Source organism: Desmodus rotundus, chromosome 4 (genome assembly GCF_022682495.2).
Source record: "Desmodus rotundus isolate HL8 chromosome 4, HLdesRot8A.1, whole genome shotgun sequence".
NCBI classification, from domain to species: domain Eukaryota; kingdom Metazoa; phylum Chordata; class Mammalia; order Chiroptera; family Phyllostomidae; genus Desmodus; species Desmodus rotundus.
In genome coordinates, this window is record NC_071390.1 from 87,290,035 (window position 1) to 87,308,853 (window position 18,819).

The 18,819-nt window shown below is 36.4% G+C and overlaps 1 pseudogene; it reads right to left on the reverse strand.

The window, feature by feature from the left end:
• Nucleotides 1-18,022: 18,022 nt before the first annotated feature.
• Nucleotides 18,023-18,328, reverse strand: LOC112317661 (enhancer of rudimentary homolog pseudogene; annotated as a pseudogene).
• Between the last annotated feature and the right edge of the window lie 491 nt (nucleotides 18,329-18,819).

The window sequence follows — 18,819 nt, forward strand, 5'->3', positions numbered from 1 at the left end:
ATTTACACATTCCAATGCAAAAATAAGGTTTCAACTAGGTTTTATTTCTTTCATTCTGATAACTGAGAAGAGGTTTTCCGCACTTTGAAATTATAAAACCAGAATAAATGTGAGATTAAAGTGATAAATTTTGTCAGCACAGGTTTTGTCTGTGAAGTCCACGTAACTGGTTCAGGTATAGCAACTTAACAGAAATAGGCCTCTGGGAGTCATTGGAATAACTACGAAAGAAGCATCCCTTTTTCCGCATGCTTGCTCACTGTCGCAGTATAGTGTTGCGGTTGTTCTGTCTTTGCCCCCACAGCTTGCATAAGAGAGAAACCAATACAAAAGAAGCAGACCTCCCAGAAATCAGTGTCACTTTGCTGAGGAGCACACGTCAGCCTCCCTTTCAGCTACTCTCAAAGCCAGATCTACTCTTGGCCTTTCAGTTGTATGAGCCAAGAAGTCCTCTTAGCTCTTCATTATTTTCCCTCCGGAGAAGGAATACCGATTTGTTTCTGTTAGTTAAACAAATGGCAATGTGCTGCAAAAAACTGCCATGGAAACTCATGAACATATAAGACCCAGAACTCAAGCAAGAGTCCAGCTCTAGACATTTTAGACCTAAGGGTTAGAGATGAGAAAATTGAAGATAGGAGAAAGTAAGACAGGAAGTGGGTGAGCACGGGAGTCCATGCTTAGGCAAAGTCACAAAGTTGAGAATCATAGAAACCAAGTCAAGCTACCTTAGGACATTTTTTAAAAATGAGAAATGTATGAGAAAAAGGCTGGAATATTTGGGAGAAATTTGTCACAGTACCACCTCAAACAAGCAACCAAAGAGCACTCTTTTGCCTACTTTTCCTCCCTGCACCTCTTCCTTTGCTGGGCAGAGACTGACTTTTTACTGCCTCTTTGTGCACAGCAGTCAGAATAAAACCCTTGAAAAGTTCCTTGGGTCATATCTCCTGAGATCTATAAATATACAGATTTTGTCCTTGTCTCTGGACCCCAATTCCTGATTCACAGGAGGTGGATTTCCATTGAACCACCTGGGTGTGGTTTAGCTGTCAGAATCTCCTTCCAGTTAGTGCGATAAATCGGGGGAGGAGGGGGGCATACGAAAGTGGCTGTTGACAGAGAAAATGTCATTGAGAATTGGGCAGATGTCCAAAAAGTGTTCGGTATACTAGCTTCAGCATTTTTCATTTCCTAAAATTTCTGTGGTTTTATTATATTGTCAGTTTTGACATGCTGTGTTACATCTAAAGGATGTTGTAATGAAACTCCTACGCAGAAAAATTATCAAGTATAAATACACATTTTAATAAATATTATATATGATTTACCTCACCTTTTCCCTTTGGGAGAGGAAATAGAAAGAGTTGAGGGATATGTTCTTGTATTTGGTAATATTACCCTGTGCGTGCATTCACTGTTTATCCCTGCTCACTGCTTACCCCTCCAGCTATTTCCCGCCACAGTTCCCAAGGATGACAATTTATTGACCACTGTGAACTAGCAAATATTGTACATTATATATTATGTTATCTTATGAAATTTAATAGTCACAGCACCCTCTGGCTTAGGTGTCCCCATTTTATAATGGAGGCATTGGGCAGAGGAAGCTTAAGTCCAAGAGCTGGACTAGGGATTTAAGTCCAGATTTTTAAGATTCCAAATCTGCTCCCTTAGTTTGAATGCACCCTGTCCATTTGCTAGACCCTCCCCAAAAATTTTTTTCAAAAGAATATCCCTTTACTAAAAACTCATTTTTAAAATCTTAACTAGCTTATGGGGTATGTAGCAGAGTTCAATGATTTGCTTCAAGCACTTGCCAAATGGTGTGACTTTCGCCTTCACAAAGTAGTGAATCTGTGACATTGATGACACATTTCTGACACGAGTTACAAATTGACTTAGGGCTTTTACTTCCGTGTTTTTCCATTTACTTGGGGATTTGTTGATTTATTTTTTCAGCCACAAGTGGGAGTTTTTCTACTGGTTAACTTTAAGATTAAAATATTTTAAGATGTTCTAACATTGATGTGAAGAAATTTGCCAATTAAAAAAATAAATTTTGGAGGAGATTGTCTAATCTCTCAATTATTGCCTTGTAGGACAAAAAGAGTTTTAGTCACATTGGCACAACAGGAATAGGCCACCTTTCATGTCGTGTTCCTAATATCTAACCTATATTTTGCTTTCTTTAGCCTCCAGTCATTGCTCTTTGTCCTCGTGCCTTCTGAGACTGTGAATAATTCCCTTCTTTCATTACATCGTTACCCGGGAGGTATTATTTATAGATTGTGAACACGACTCACTTCGGTTTTCTCTTTTCTAGACTACTCAAGTCAAGCTTTTTCAGTTCTGTTTCATAAATCTTTGCCTCTTTTTTGTTGGAATCCTTTCTGTTTTCTTTTGGGATTTCTTGAATTTTTCTAAATACTTCCTAAATTTTACAGAGCAGAAATATACAGAAGATTAAAGGAGCAGTTTCAGGTGGATTAAGCTGAGCCAACAATGACTTTTCCTTTTCCAGTGTTACACACCTTTAGCTGTGATACACAGATTGCATTAAACTGTCTCTGGCATTATCCATCACTGGGAAAGTAAGTTGATTCTGCAAAGCCGTTTGTCCCCACAGAACCATTTCAATACTTTGAGGTATAAGTTTCTACCACAATCTGCTTCTACTAACCTTTTACTCTTGTGGTAATAAGTTCTAATGCTTTACCTTTGGTTAGAAATATAATTAATATTTTTGACTATCCTTATTATTCTTCAGTCATAGTGCTACTTATTAGGATAAGTAAATCCAATTTTTGGTTAATTTGTGCTTAGTAGAATTTCCTAACTATATATTCAACTCCTTCAACTATACTGACTGCTTTTAGATTTTAGAAATATGCGCATGTATAGAAAGATACAATTTACTTGACAACATTGAGGAAGACACAACTTTTTCAGAATATAAGAATGGAAAAACATACATTAATAACTGAAATCCATGTAAAAACCATTTTTGTGTATAGTTTAGAAAGATTTAGGGGCAGTAGGTAGGTTGCTCTGCTGTATTGGAGAGAAGAAAAACACCCTATTTCAACACATGGAAAACAACACATGGAAATTTCAGAGAATACCAGCCAGTCCCCCCATACCCCCTCCAAAAAAAAAAAAAAACCAACTGGTATTCTGCAAGGGTAAAATTAGGAATAGAGATGGAACTTTTGAGAAGAGAAGTACAAAGTTCTTAGCCTCTTATCACATGAGAAGGAAGTTTGAAATTAGTATTCCCTGTACTTTTCCACTAGTTTTTAACCTTTATTTAATAAACTAGTCTGCTTTCTAACCCAAATCATTGGCACTACTTCTGTTTTTCTTCAAGAAAATGAGCTATAGGAATAGAATCTCTGACCTAGAAACATGGGAGCGTGTGCTCATTTAGTAAAGGTTTTGTTGATGATGATGAATGCTACAGCTAAGAAATTAGAACACAGATTTCTCTTTCTGACCACGGCCTCTGACTCTTTCCCCTCTCTCAATCCCTTACTCCTAATAAACTTACTGTTTCACCTCATTGACACCCACGCTGGGTCAGCCCTGCTTTGTTCTCTAGTTCCCACAGCCTCTTCTGGCAGCCCTTCCCTCCTCACTCATCCTGGATCCCATGATTCATCATTTCAAATACACTTTTGGCAGCACTTTTTCATCCATCACCCCCTGACCATCTGCCTCACCTGTCGCACCAGTCTCCAACCCTGTCATCCATTTTCTCTGCTTTTGCTCTCAGGTTGCCAAATGCTGTTAGGGAAGATCTCATAACTGAGCTGATTGTCTCCATTACAAATTTAATTTTCAACCTCAGCTGGCCCTTCAATTCTGTATGGCAATTCTTTTACTTAATACTAATCAACAACTTCTCTCATTTCCCTTAGTGACTATTCCAAATCTTGCCCATATTTCTCAAGTTCTATACCGACACCCTGCCTACTTTTTCTTGACAGGCAGCCAGCCTCTTACTTTACCAGGAAATTAGAAACCAACTTTATGTACTCTTCCAACCTCCATATTTCACCCCCAGAATTGCATCTGTATTTCACCTACTCATGCTTTTTCCCTCTGTGTGTCAAAGGAAGAATACACTGATGCGTTTGTGAAGCTAAGTCCTATATGTCTTGTTTTTTCTAGCTGGTTTTTTCTACACTAGTACTTTGGTTTGTTAATTATATTTTATTGTTTGCAACTATAATTTCTTCCTCCAAATGGGCCCTTTTCTTTCATAAATAAATGTGCCGAACTTTCAACTATTCTTAAAGTTAAAATAAAATCACATCCTATCATCTTCTCGCTTTCAGTTTTTAATTCAGCAAATAACTAAGCATCTCACATGTATAGATACTGTTATAACCTCTGAAGATTTACTGGTAAATAAGATCAGGTTCTAGCCCTCATGTAGTTTACAGATTTCTCAAAAGGAGTCTCTGTTTACCTCCTTTTTACTTCCTAAACACTGTAATTGGGGACCTACCCTACTATCTATGGGAGGACTCTACGTTTTCTAATGAGTATGATACAAATGCTTTGCGTTTTCATAATTATAGGCACTGTTGGTTCAGTGGTCTTAAACCTAAGGAAAGGATGTTGTATTGGTGTCCTATGATTGCTGTGTTAAGAGTACCAAAATCTGGGTGATGAATAATACAAAAAGTATTGTCTCACAGTTCTAGAGGCTAGAAATCTGAAAGCAAGGCTTCAGCAGAGCTACCCTCTTTCTAGCAGTTTAGGAGACAATCCTTTCTTGTCTCTTCCAGCGTCTGGTGTTTGCTGACAATATTTAGCATCCCATGGGTTGCAGATGTACTGCTAGGGTTTCATGACCATCTTCTCACTTTGTGGCTTCACATCATCTTCCACCTATGCCTGTTTGCTTCTGAGTCTGAATTTCCCCTTTGTATAGACACCAATCATATTGAAATAGGGCCCAACCTACTGCCTGCATTTTAACTTGACTACCTCTATAAAGACTCAATTTCTAAGGAAGTCACATTCTGAGGTGCTAGTGTTTAGTACTCTAACATATCTCTCTAGGGGGACCCAATTCTGCTAATAACAGATGGTTTACTCAAAAATGAGTCCCTCCTGCCTCTGGATGAATAGGAAATTCAGATGTATAGTCTGATGACTAAAATGGTTAATATTGGTTATTAAATAAGGTAAGGCAAAGTGTTATCTTAGTTACACCCTAAAATTCTTTGGTATATTAGTAAAAATTAATAGAAGACTAAGGAAGGAAAAGTAAGGGCTAATATACCTAAGTATTGAAATTTTGGGACTCAATGAGGTTAAAAAACATCCTTTACTTATAATACTAAGTGAGCATTAAAGGCACTTGAGATTATTTCCCTTTTTAATAGAGAGTAAATCAATTAAATTAGAGGTCAGTTGGATTTTTTAAAATCTGATTTCCAAGATTCCCTTGCAGCTAGAGTGCTCACCTTATCTCTGCTCTGCTGGTCAGATGCACCCACGTGAGACGTGGAGAAAGAAGTGAGCATCCTTAAGTGGCGGTCATCTGCAAGAAATTAGAACCTCTGCCAAGCCTGAGACAAAGGTTAACTGCTTCTTTGGAGATGTCTGTAGGCAAGTACCTGGGAGGTGGTTTCCAGTGTCAGAGAAGCTAAGCAGCAGATAGAATTAGCAGTTATGTGTTGCTGGGTGGTTTTTTGGTTTTGTTTTTTGTTTTCTAAATTAGAAGAGAAAGTTTGTTTAGAAAGTCACAGAGGTGGTAAAAGTGAGGTGTAGAAGAAATGGGTTAAAGAAATTAGTAACAGAGGCAAAATGAGGGCCCTTGGAGCTTAGGAAGTAACCCTCGAAAAGATTTGAACAGGTGTGCTGAGGGGTAAGGGGAGAGAGAAAGAACTTTTTGTTTTTCTGAATGCATTATAACTTGCTGCTTTGTTCGTGGCTCTTAGGCAATCAAGCCCAGGTCTCTGATTCTCAGAGTTTCATGAGCTTTCTATATTCTGATTCAAAAAAATCTGTAGCTTCTAGCAAATGAATGTGACTGATATACAGGAATTTTTGCATCTTCTTACCAAGTGTCATATCTGGATCTAACAATTCAGTAAATCAAGCTTTGGTTTCCTAGCTGACTGATCAAAATTTTCCTTGAGTAACTCAGACAAAAATTAGCATTTGCTAGTGTAGGATTTTTCAATCTTGGCACCAGTGATATTTTAAGAAAAATAACTTTTCATGGCTGGCTGTCCTATATTTTTGTGGGTTGTAAAGAAACATCCCTGGTCTCTATGCCCCAGATGACAGTAGCATCCCCTCCCAGTTGTGACAACCCAAAATAAAATGTCTCCAGACATTTCCACGTGTCCCCTGCTAAGCAAAATTACCCCCAGTAGACAACCACTGTGGGATAATTACAGCTAGAGCCCTATGAAATAATGTGTTTAATCTTCAAAGCAGCGACATGGAGAAGATACTACCATTGTCCACATTTTACAGATAAAAATCCATGCATGGAGAGGTTAACTCACAGGACAACTCACACGAGTAGAAAGAAGTAGATCTGGGTGTACACCTAATCCAGAGCAAATGCTCTTACTCACCACACCCTCTTAGCTCTGTAACCTCTCAGCACTCACATTGTCATTAAGCCTCAAGGCCCTTGGTGATCTTGAGATGAAGGATCATCATTTAAATTCTGGTATAAAATTTAAAAAGCAATTAAGATACTATATCTTCATACCATAGCATTTGACATGCTTGATAGTAAGATTCAATCTTACTTCACAGTGCATCCTGCATTTTGACTCTCATTATATTCCTAAAACGTAATTCTAGAAAACATAACACCTAGAAACTCTCCCCAAATCTCCTAATATTTTTCTTCACCTATGAAGTCTGTATTTTTTACCATTCCAGATAGGGAACTTTGCAATAACCTATATATCTGGTTCACATCCTGCTACCCTTGTCTCCAGAGCATAAGTTAAGCACCAGGCATACCACTTCCAGTTCTTTCGAGTAATACCTCAAGCTGCACCAGCATATCATTTTCCCTGTCTAGAATAGCCTCTTTTATCTCTGACTAGAGATACATTCATCCTACAGGCTTTGCTCTACCGCTGCCTACCTGTTAAGATTTGCACATCTCCACTACTTAACTGCAAATTTAATCCCCTGGGTTCCCGTGGCATTTTTATAAACTTCTATTCGAACACTTGTTATATTGAACTGTAAATATTGGACTTTACATGTTTGGTTCCACCTGGAGATTATGAGCTAATTAAGGGCCCCATTGTAACTTATTCTTTATGCGCCCAGTGCTGAGCAGAGTGCCTAGCTCATAACAGGTTCTCAGAAAAAGTATGTGATTGTCTAACCACGAGGCTGTACACCTGAAACTAATAAAAAATAATGTTGAATGTAAACTGAAATTAAAATTAAAATTAAAAAATTAGTTCAATAAATGAAGTCCTTATAAACTCAGGATAACCATCGCAGAGCGGTTGGAATTGGTCATCCTGACTGACTCTAGCTACTGAGATATGTTTCAAGGCATTCTTGCCCCGTCACAACTGGCTTTTCCCTGTGCTGCCTGTTTGCCTCTGAACAACGTAAAAGGTTCAGGACTCCCTGTTGGTCACCAGCCCTTTGATGGAATTTTACTCTGTACCCCAGCTGGGTAGAAAATATAATGAAAAAGTAGTAGCACTTTATGAATTTAATGGCTTTAAATAATTTAAACTTCTATAGAATTTTAAATGTATTGATCAGTATTACCTACCTAAATCTAGTAGATACTGTCTGTACTGCTTGCATTACTTGAATCATGGGTATACAGTCGGTCATTAGAAGTCCCGTGAGTTTATATAAATTGGTATTCTTTTGAAATGAAATATAAAAAATATTAGGTTGCTATCATGTCATTCAAACAAACAGAGCTGATGATGTATGTGGGTAAAAATATAATAAGACTTGGACTAGAAATCCAAAGACCAATTCTTAGTGCTGGTTTTCTCAGAAAGTATATGTGAGAGGCACCTCCAGAATGTTACCAAGTTTATCTGACACCTGTCTTTATTTATAAACTAGAATTAATAAGCCTGGTCAGTAAACACAATGGGTTAGAGAATAAAATAAACTTGAGAATGGTTAAAATACAAACAGCTACACCAAAATGAGGCATTTTTATGAAAACATCTTTTTGAAAAACATAACCTCTCACACTCATGCCAATGTCTGGTTTTTTCTTTTGTGTGGCAGTTGCTACAACAAGGGCTTATATGTGATAAAGTGTTTGCATATTATCAGTTATGTCACCTTAAAGTGGTGACATTGAAGTTTAAAGAAACCAACATAACTCAAGGGCAGAGGCACTAATTACTTAAGCTAAAGGGAGATTGTCTTTCAACTTTGGTTTTAGAAGTGCATTTCAGCAATCATTTCCATTTCAAAGTTACAGGCTGCCCTTTGCAGGGGTATTTTGGTGATTATAAAGTTTAAACCATAATCCAGTTGTGTTCAAATACTTGTCCTAGCTTCCTTTTGCCTTCTGAGCAAGACAGAGAGCTTTGTTATGCTTTGGTTTTGGTCAATTATTTAATAAACCGACTATGAAAAGAAGTACTTCCTGCAATGATGGTGGACGATTTGATTACCCTGGGGCCTGCCCAAGGCCAGAGCTAGATTTTTGCAGCCATGCGACACTCGCTCACTCATTCGGCATATATTTATTGTGAATGTTTTAAGTAAAATACTAGTCCTTTATATAGAGAATTAAAAAAATGTATCAGCATTTTTATATTACATTTCACAAAATTGTATTAACTCTTTTCCCATAAACTCTGGGTTTCTAACATAAATGATCTTAACAAATCAAAAGATTTTTATAAATATTGTATAAATATGCCAGTTATTTAAAAAGACAATGTTTGCTTCATGGGGATGAGCACTTTGTTCCAATAGCTCATATAAAGTTATTAAAGATACTGAGATTATTCACTGTTTTCTCAATTTTTAAAAACAAAGTTCCTGCTGATTTGTATGCCCTTGACTGGGAATACGTTTCTCTCCTGCGTGCCCCATGGCCCCACAGGGATTTAAACCACGCTCTAAGGAAAGGAGCCTCTGCAGTCCAATAGAGAAACCAGTGAGTAGGGGGCCCAGCCCTTCCTGCCACTCCTGCTCACAAAGGCCTCTGCTGCCCTGGGAATTCCCAGTGGCTCCCAGTATTGCAGGTATAAAAAAGCTAGTTGCATAAGCTCCTTCTTTCTCTCTGCTGCATAGAAAGAAGGAGTTTATACCCTTTGCAACAGCATGGATGGAACTGGAGAGCATTATGCTAAGTGAAATGAGCCAGACGGTGAGGGACAAATACCATAGGATCTCACCTTTAACTGGAACATAATCAACAAAAGAAAAAAGCAAACAAAATATAACCAGAGACATTGAAGTTAAGAACAATCTAACAATAGCCAGAGGGGAGCCGGGAGGGGATAGTGGGGAGAAGGGTTTTCAGGAACTACTATAAAGGACACATGGACAAAATGAAGGGGGAGGGTGGAGGTGGGGGAGGGAGGTGGGTTTGGCTGGGGTGGGGTGGAGGGGTGGGGAGAAAATTCAGACAACTGTAATTGAACAACAATAAAAATTAATTAATTAAAAAATAAAATAAAATATGCCTTTAAAAATAAAAATTAAAAAAAGCTAGTTGTAGATCAATGATCATTTCTGAACTGTTATCTCTGCGATATTCTTATAGGCTTCTGTCAGTCTGCTCAAAATGAGATATTTGTTCATATTTTTAGATACTTGCCTGACTCTATTCATCTTTTAAAGAATTAATTTTATAAATATTTTGAATGATCAAGATCAGACATGGTTGTGTATAGTTTATGACAAAGGATTTCTTCTAACATAATGGTATTCAAGGCTCAATTTAAATTTTTCAAACAATAATGAACAAGTCATAAGTATACAGCTTTATAAATTTTCACCAGGGGAACACGCCAGTGTAACCACTCTCCAGATGAGTTACCAGGAATCTTAAATGTCTCAAGAGTCCCACCATTCCAGATGGGACCGTTTCCTCCCTTTGACCCAAAGTTAATGTCTTCTATGACCATCAGTTGGATTTACCTGGATCTGAACTTTTACTAATGAACTCATAAAGTACATATTTCACTATATCTGGTTTATTTGCTAAGCCCTGTGGTAGTGAAATTGATCCATGCTATTGCAAGTAGCATCAGTTTGTTTAGTCCTATTGCTATATATAGTATCACATTAAACCATTATTTTTTGCTGTTTTTAATTATATTTTTTCCATTACCATTCATCCCTCTTATATATCTTGCCTCCCCACAATCACCACACTGTTGTTCATGTCCATGAGTCCTTTTTCTTTTTGGTTCAATTCCTCCACCTCCTAACCCTTCATCCCCCATAGCTGTGGTCCTACTCTCTATGAATGAGCCTGTCACTATTTTGCATGTTGGTTCTGTCTGTTCATTAGATTCCACATATGAATGAAATCATGTGGTATTTGTCTTTCTCTGACTGGCTTATTTCACTTAGCATAATGTTCTCCAGGGCCATACATGCTGTCACAAAGGGTAAATTTTTCTTCTTTGTTACGGCCAAGTAGTATACCATTGTGTAAATGTCCCCTAGTTGTTTTATCCACTTGTCTGCTGATGCACACTTGGACTGTTTCCATATCTTGGCAATTGTAAATATGTAATGCATCAAGTAACGTAGAGGTGTTCCTTCGAATTAGTGTTTTGGTTTCCTTTGAATACATTCCCAGAAGAGGGATTGCTGGGTCAAAAGGAAGATCCATTTTTAATTTTAGGGGTATATCCACAGTGCTTTCTACAGTGGCTGCAGCAGTCTGCATTCCCACCAACAGTGCAAAAGGGTTCCCCTTTCTGCTCATCTTCCCCAGCACTTGTTGTTTGTGGATATATTTATAGCCGTTCTGACAGGTGTGAGATGGTATTTCATCATGGTTTCAATTTGCATTTCTGTGATAATTAGTGATGTTGAGCATATTTTCATATGTCTATTGGCCATCTGTATGTCCTCTTTGGAGAAGTGTCTATTCCTGTCCTTTGTCTATTTTTAAATTGGATTGCTTGATATTTTTGGTATTGAGTTTTATAAGTTCTTTATAAATTTCAGATATTAATCTCTTATCAGATATATTTACAAATATATTCTCCATTCTGTGGGCTGCCTTTTTAATTGTTGATGGTTTCTTTTGTTTTGCAAAAACTTTTTAGTTCAATGTGGTCCCATTTTTTAAAATTTCATTTCTTTGTTTTCCTTGCCTGAGGAGATATGTTAGTTGCATTTTTATATGTGAATAATAAACTATCAGAAAGGAAAATTAAGAAATTTAATAATCCCACTTATAGTTGATTCAAAAAGAATAAAATACCTAGAAATAAGTCTAACCAAAGATATAAGACACCTGTACTTCGAAAATTATAAGACATTGGAGAGGATACAAATAAGTGGAAGCACATACTGTGTTCATGGATAGAAAGAATTAACATCATTAAAATGTCCATGCTAGTCAAAGCAATCTATAGATTCAACACAATTCCTACCAAGATTCCAATGACATTTCACAGAACTGAAGCAAATATTTCAAACATTTATATGGAACCACAAAAGGCCCCATATAGCAATAGCGATCCTAAGAAAGAACAAAGTTGGAGAAATCACACTACTTAATACGAAACTATATTATAAGGCCATAGTAATCAAACCAGCAAGGTACTGGCTTAAAAACAGATACATAGATCAATGGAATGGAATAGAGAGCCCAGAAATACCCCTACATTTTTGTAATATATTAACATTCGACACAGGAAGCAAGCATATACAATGGGCTAAAGATAGTTTATTCAATAAATGGTGTTGGGAAAACTGGACAGATACATGCAGAAAAATGAAACTAGACCACCTTCTTGTATGAGAAGGTGGTCTTTACTTACTACAAGAATAAATTCGAAATGGATTAAGGATTTAAATGTTAGACTCGAAACCATAAAAATCCTAGTAGAAAACATAGGCAGTAAAATCCCGGACATCGCTCAACCATTATCTTTATCCGTGTGGCTTGTTTCCAGGTGTTGGCGATTATGAACAGTGCTGCCATGAACATCTTTGTAGTCGTGTTTTAGTGCGCATACTTAACAATATCTGTCAGAGAACGCACTGGAGTACAGAACTGTGGGGTGATAGGGTAAGATATGCTCAGCTTAAGTAGATACTGTCAGTTTTCCAAAGTACTTGTAAAATACAAGCTTTCTCCAGCAGTTTATAAGACTCCCAGCTGTTCACAGACTTTCACTTGCTCCACTTGTTATTGTGTATAAATTAGCAATTCTGGTGGCAGTATAGTCATACCACGTTGTGGTTTTAATTTGCATTTCAGAAATGAAAGATGAGGCTAAGAATATGTTCATATTTTTATATCTTATTGTGTATTTGAAAAATTTTTGAGAAGTGCTTATTCAAATATTATTCCTCTGTGTTCTATTGAGTTGTATCTGTCATTTTTGATTGATCTGAACGCACTTTACGTCTCAGTGGTTCTCAGTTGTTGGCAATGTCTGGAGACACTTTGGTTTGTCACAACTAGAGGAGTGCCAGGAAAAGCCACTGGGCAGAGGCAAGGGATTCTGCTAATCACCCTACAATAAACAAGATAGCTCTTCAATTACAAAGAATATCTGGGCCACAATGTGAGTGCTAAGGCTGAGGAATGTTGAAACGTGTAGGTGTATAATTGAAATATAACATCTATTAGATTTTTAAAAATACATACTATCCTCTACTTCCAGGCTGGCTTTTTTTTTTTTTTTTTTTACTTTTAATGATGCGTGGTGAATAGGAGCTCTTAAATTTAAGGTACTTTTTTAGTAATTAACATTTTTTTTGTGATTATTGAAAAGCCTTTTTCCTACCCAAAGATCATTAATATATTGCTCGTTATTACTGCAGAAGTACACTATCCAGTATAGTAGCAACTAGCCACATGTAGTTCTTGAGAACTGGAAATATGGGTAGTTGACATTGAGATATGCAGGTGTGAAATATACACCAAATTATGAAGAATTTGTTTGAAAACAGAAAAGTGTATCTCATATTTTTACACTGACTCTCTGTTGAAATGATAATCATGGATATGTGCTGGTAAAATATGCAATAAAATCAATTGCATATGTGACTCACATATTTGTATTGGACAACACTTTCCAGAAATATGTTGTTTTACATTTCACATTTCAATCAACAATTTATGCATAACTGATTTTTGTTTCCAGTGTCAATCAGGAGTCAAAATACGTTTTATACCATCTGGATAATCAATTGACCCAGCTCCACATATTAAAAGGAACATCTTATCCTATAGGATTTTTACGCCCTCTTTGTCATTATTCAAATGCTTTACTTTGTTCCAATAACCTATTTGTTATTTTATTACACATAGTACACTGCCTTAATCACTCTCCCTTGATATGTCATGGACAATCCTCCTAACTATATTATTTCAAGATGTTTGCATTTCCATATATATTTTAATGTCAAATCCTATAAACAGTATCTACTAAGAATCTCATTGGAAATAAAGTTAGTCCATAGGTTATATGAGAGGAATTGACACATTAGCCATACTGAAATTTCTAAAACAGATATATCCCTCCTCCCCATTTATGGGCTCATTAATTTTTCTCAGTAATGTGTTCTGTGTAAAGGGCTTGAAAATCTATTTTTAGACTAAGTCATAGAATATTGATGATTTATAATACTAGTAAAATGTTATTCAAAATTAATTTTCTAATTATTTCTGATATATCATTAAATCATTGTATATTGACCTTTCATCAGATGAAATTACTAAATTAAAGTATTGATTACCAAAGTTTTCATCTGTTGATTTTTCTTTGCAATTCTTCAAGTATATAAAGATAATTTCTGCAAATATTGGCAACTGTATTTCCTTGTTTTATAAGCATATATCTGTATTACAGTTTCTCCACATACTGTTCACACTAGAAAACTCAACACAGTGTTGAGCAGTCAACTGGGCCTCATTTTTAACCTCAGTATATAAAATTTTCAAAATTTCATAAGTAACTATGCTGTGTACTGCAGTTTTGGGTGTTGTTTCTGCTTTGTATTTTAACCTCCCTTTATCAAGTTAAAGAAGGTTCTTATTATTCATAACTTGCTAATAATCGTGTTTAAGAAGGGAATTGAATTTGATCAGAAGTTGTATATGCATCTGTTAAAATGAATGCAATATTGTTTATTTATGCTGTTAATGTGATAAAATAAATTAGTGTTTGAATATTACTATATTCTTGGCTTCATTGTATAAACCCAAATCAATGATGTGCTCTCCTTTGTCTAGGTCTCTAAATTTGTCACTGTTTATTGTTTTAGGAATTCTTATATCTAATATTTATGAGAAGAATAATTAGCTGGTAGTTCCTTTTTCTTTAATGTTCTTCCTAAGTTTTGTTAACAAAATTATACAGGTCTCATTTTAATAATTGGATCACCTTCTTCTTTTTATCCTCTAGAAGTTTTTTTATGATTAAGATTATTTCTTCCTTAGAGACATAAAATAATTCTATGCTGAAATCATTTTTGATCGAGAGTTTTCATTGTGTGAGGATTTTTTAAACCCACTTGATTTCTTTAATAGATAAAGCGTTGTACAAATCAATCTGTTTCACCTAAATTTTCAAATGTATTTGCATCAATATGTTTATAATATCCTAGAATTACCATTTCATTTGTAGAATCAGTAGAGATTTTTTTTTTATTCCTGGTATTGGGATAAAATATCTCTCTCCCTTTCTCTCTCTCTCTCTCTCTCTCTCTCTCACACACACACACACACACACACACACACACACACAAAACCAGTCTCACTGAAAGTGGTTTGTGGTTTGTTAATTTAATGTATCCTCTTAAAGAACCAATTTATGGCTTTGCTGATTTTCTCAATCTTAAATTTGTTTTCTGTTAATTGATTTCTGATCTTTATCATTTCCTTCCTTCTACTTTGTTGGATTTTATTTTTTTCCTACTTGATCACTGATTATTTCCACTTTTCTCTTTTTCAAACATAAAATAATTTATATACATGATGAACTTTTAATATTTTTTATTCTGTTCTGCAGTAATTTTTCTATATATTTTCTACAGATTCACAATGCAGATTATATATCTTTTCTACAATTTGTTTAATCTGCACTAAAAACATTTGTCACATTTTAATTTTTCAGTTGTAGAGTTAATGTTTCATTCTTTTTTAATTGATTTAAATGTTCTGATGACATCTAAATGATTTCCACTGCTAGTGGTTATGCTTCTGTGTTTTAAGTCTACTTTTAAATAATATTATTCTACTTCATGTATAATGTAAGAACCTTACAACATTTAATTTTTATCCCCCCGATCTTACATTTTAATGTTATACATTTTACTGATATCAATATTTAAATCCCCCTAAGTTATTTTTACTAATTATATCTTTTTTTAAATTTTATTGTTATTCAATTACAGTTGTATGTCTTTTTTCCCCATCCCTCCACCCCACCCCAGCTGAACCCACCTCCCTCCCCCACCTCCACCCTCCCCCTTGGTTTTGTCCATGTGTCCTTTATAGTAATTCCTGTATAATTATATCTTAAATATATTAAAAACCAAGGTTTAAAGGTAGTTCATATTTATGTACATATTTACCATTGCAGGCAATCTCATTCTTTGTGTAAATTCAATTTTCCATCTGGTCTTATTTTTCTTCACACTGCGGAACTTCTTTTAATATTTCCTGTAGTGCAGGTCTGCTAGCAACAAATTCTATCAAATTGTGTCTGGAAAAAGGCTTCAGTAAACCTGGATATTAAATTATAGGTGGAGTGTTTTGTTTTGTTTTGCTCTGTTCCTCCAAACTACTCCAAGTACCTTTCCACTGTTTTTTCTGATAAGTCTATGATAATTCTCGTTATTTTCTTCATACGACTATATTCCCTTCCTCCTCTTAGGCATCTAAGTCCTGTGCTGCCTGTGCCCAATATCTAAAGACAGCTCTCCCACATCCTGAACACTGTTCTCGAGGTGCTCAACAGTGGGAGAGTAAGATTGGTCCCAGCTGTAGCATCATGGCGTTAAATGCAAGGCTTGTCCTGTTGGTTTCAATTGAGTGATAGAAATCATGTAAGAAAAGGCATGGGGTTTCTTCATGTGATCTTCCTCAAGAACAGATTTTTTGCTAGGTTCTAGTAGAAACATACAACCTTAATCCAATCAGTAATTGGACAGAATTACCCATGAGTGTTAGTCTTTGCGAGGGCCTGGAAATCTTCAATTGTCCTTTTAAAATTTTAACTTTCAGGGTCCTGAATCATTTATGAGCTCTAAACACACATTTATCTCTCTGCTACCAGTCTCTAAACACCCATTTATCCACTACCAGGCTCTAAACACCCATTTAGCTCTCCCCAGTAACACAAGACCAACTTTAACTCTGCTTCGCTATTCAGCATTTTATGAACAGCTTTTTGTTTGCCTTCTCTACCTCACAGCCAGTTCTGCCTGTAAAAGGGCAAATGCCTTAAAGGGAAACAATAAATTCTCTTTGCTCGCCTTACTTTGTGCTGCTCTTCAGGATATTGGTCCTAAAGTGCTTGCATCGGTAGATCTGAACTTTTTACTTTTTGTCTTTCCAGTCCAGTGAGACTGCTAACAGCTCTTCACCTTCTTTGCTTCTTAACAGATACTATTCGCTTGACTTCCTACTTCTCTGCATATCACTTTGAGTAGCAACTCAATGGTGTATATGAACCCCTTTAAGACATATGGTTTGCAAGTATTTTGTCCCATTCTATAGATTGCCTTTGCAATTGATTTATTGTTTTCTTTGCTATGCAGGTCTTTACTGCTTTGTAGTTCCACTTGCTGATTTTAGCTTTTGTTGTCTGTACTTTTTATCTCTTATCCAAGAATCATTGCCAAGAACAATGTCAAGGATCATTTTTCCCTTTGTTTTTCCCCCTAGGAGTTTTACAGTTTCAGCTGTTACATTTGAGTCTTTGATCCATTTCAAGTTAATATTTATGAGTGGTGTAAGATAGGAATCCAGTTTCTTAGCATGTGGATGTCATGCTTTCCCAATGTCAATTGTTGGAGAGACTATGCTTTCCCCATCTTGTGTTTTGGCACCCCTGTCAAAAATCACTTGAATGTATATATGCGTCTGGGCTCCCTTTTCTGGTGCACTGGTCTTTGTTCCTGTTTTTCTCACAGTATCATACTGTTGTGATTACTATAACTTTGTAATATATCTTAAAATCAAAATATATAAATAACTCATACAACTTAAGAGCAAAAAAGCATATTAACCAATTAACAATGGGCAAAGTACCTGAATAGCCATTTTCCAAAGAAGACATTCACTTGTTCAATAGGTGTATGGAAAGGTATTCAACATTACTAATCATCAGGAAAATACAAATCAAACCACAATATCACTTCACATCTGTTAGAAGAGCCATTATTAAAAGACAAGAAATAAGTATTGGCAAGGAAGTGGAGAAAAGCGAACTCCTATACACTGTTGATGGAAATAAAGAACATTTATTTATTTTGCACTAAGATTTTCTCTTAGGACATAACTAAACTGTGTCACCACCCCCCACCCCAACTTGAAGAAGGGCTAGTACTGTGAATGTTTTAAAGCAGATATGCACACTAACTTACAAAGAAAAACTTCCTTCAAAATCATCATAACAACGTTTAAGTAAAAAGAAGGGGAAGTATGATGGAAGTTTCAGATTGCACAAGATCCTCACGTTTCATCTAACACGCTCAATCCTGACTAGAGTGTACCAAAACGGAAACGGCATTACTATGACACAAAACGTCCACTACAGATCGCTGTACACACCTGCGTTCCAAGCCCACCTCCAACTTCCCAACGCTTCCGGCGCAGCTATTTTCCGGCCTATTCGGCCTGCCGACAAAGGAGCGTGCAGTTCTTCTCTTTAAGGCAGTCTTTGTTTGAAGGCTGCTACGTGGGTAAACAAGACAGCAGAGGTCTGCCAGACCATCAATAAAATCAAACTGGCTGACATCATATGTGACAGAGGGGCTGTTGGGATTCATTCACCTCTTCAGATGTTCTTCATACATTTTACAAACACCGTCCATGCATTCACCCGCAGAATCACAGTCAGCATACGTTTTGCCTTCCGGCCCCTTCGTAGGCAGGCTGTAGCAGTAAAATGGTGTGAGACATCATGCCAAACTCTTTTGCTGCAGCCGCCACTCCACCATCTCAAATAAGCTTAGCCACAACACCACCAACAGCCGATCCCTGGGAGAGGAGCCACCTTGATGGAAATTTAAATCGGTACAACCATCATGTAAAATAGTATGGCGGTTCCTTAAAAACTGAAAAAGAACTACCTGGTGACCCATCCATCCAACTCCTGAGTATATACTCAAAGGAATGAGATCAGCATCTCAAAGAGCTATCTGCACATTAATTTCCACTGCACTAAACCACTATGTGGAAGGAAGAGAGGGAGTCAGAATAAAAAGGGCAAACAATATATTTTTTTAATTAGACAAAAAGTCAGAGGTATGGAGTTCTGCACCAGGGGAGAGCTATAATCAGCTACTGTTATTTTTTTACATCCTAGCTTACTTTAAGTTAGCAAATGGAGAGATGAGTATACAACACATACTAAAGAAACCACAGCATTTTTTGTTTCTAAGGATAGTTTA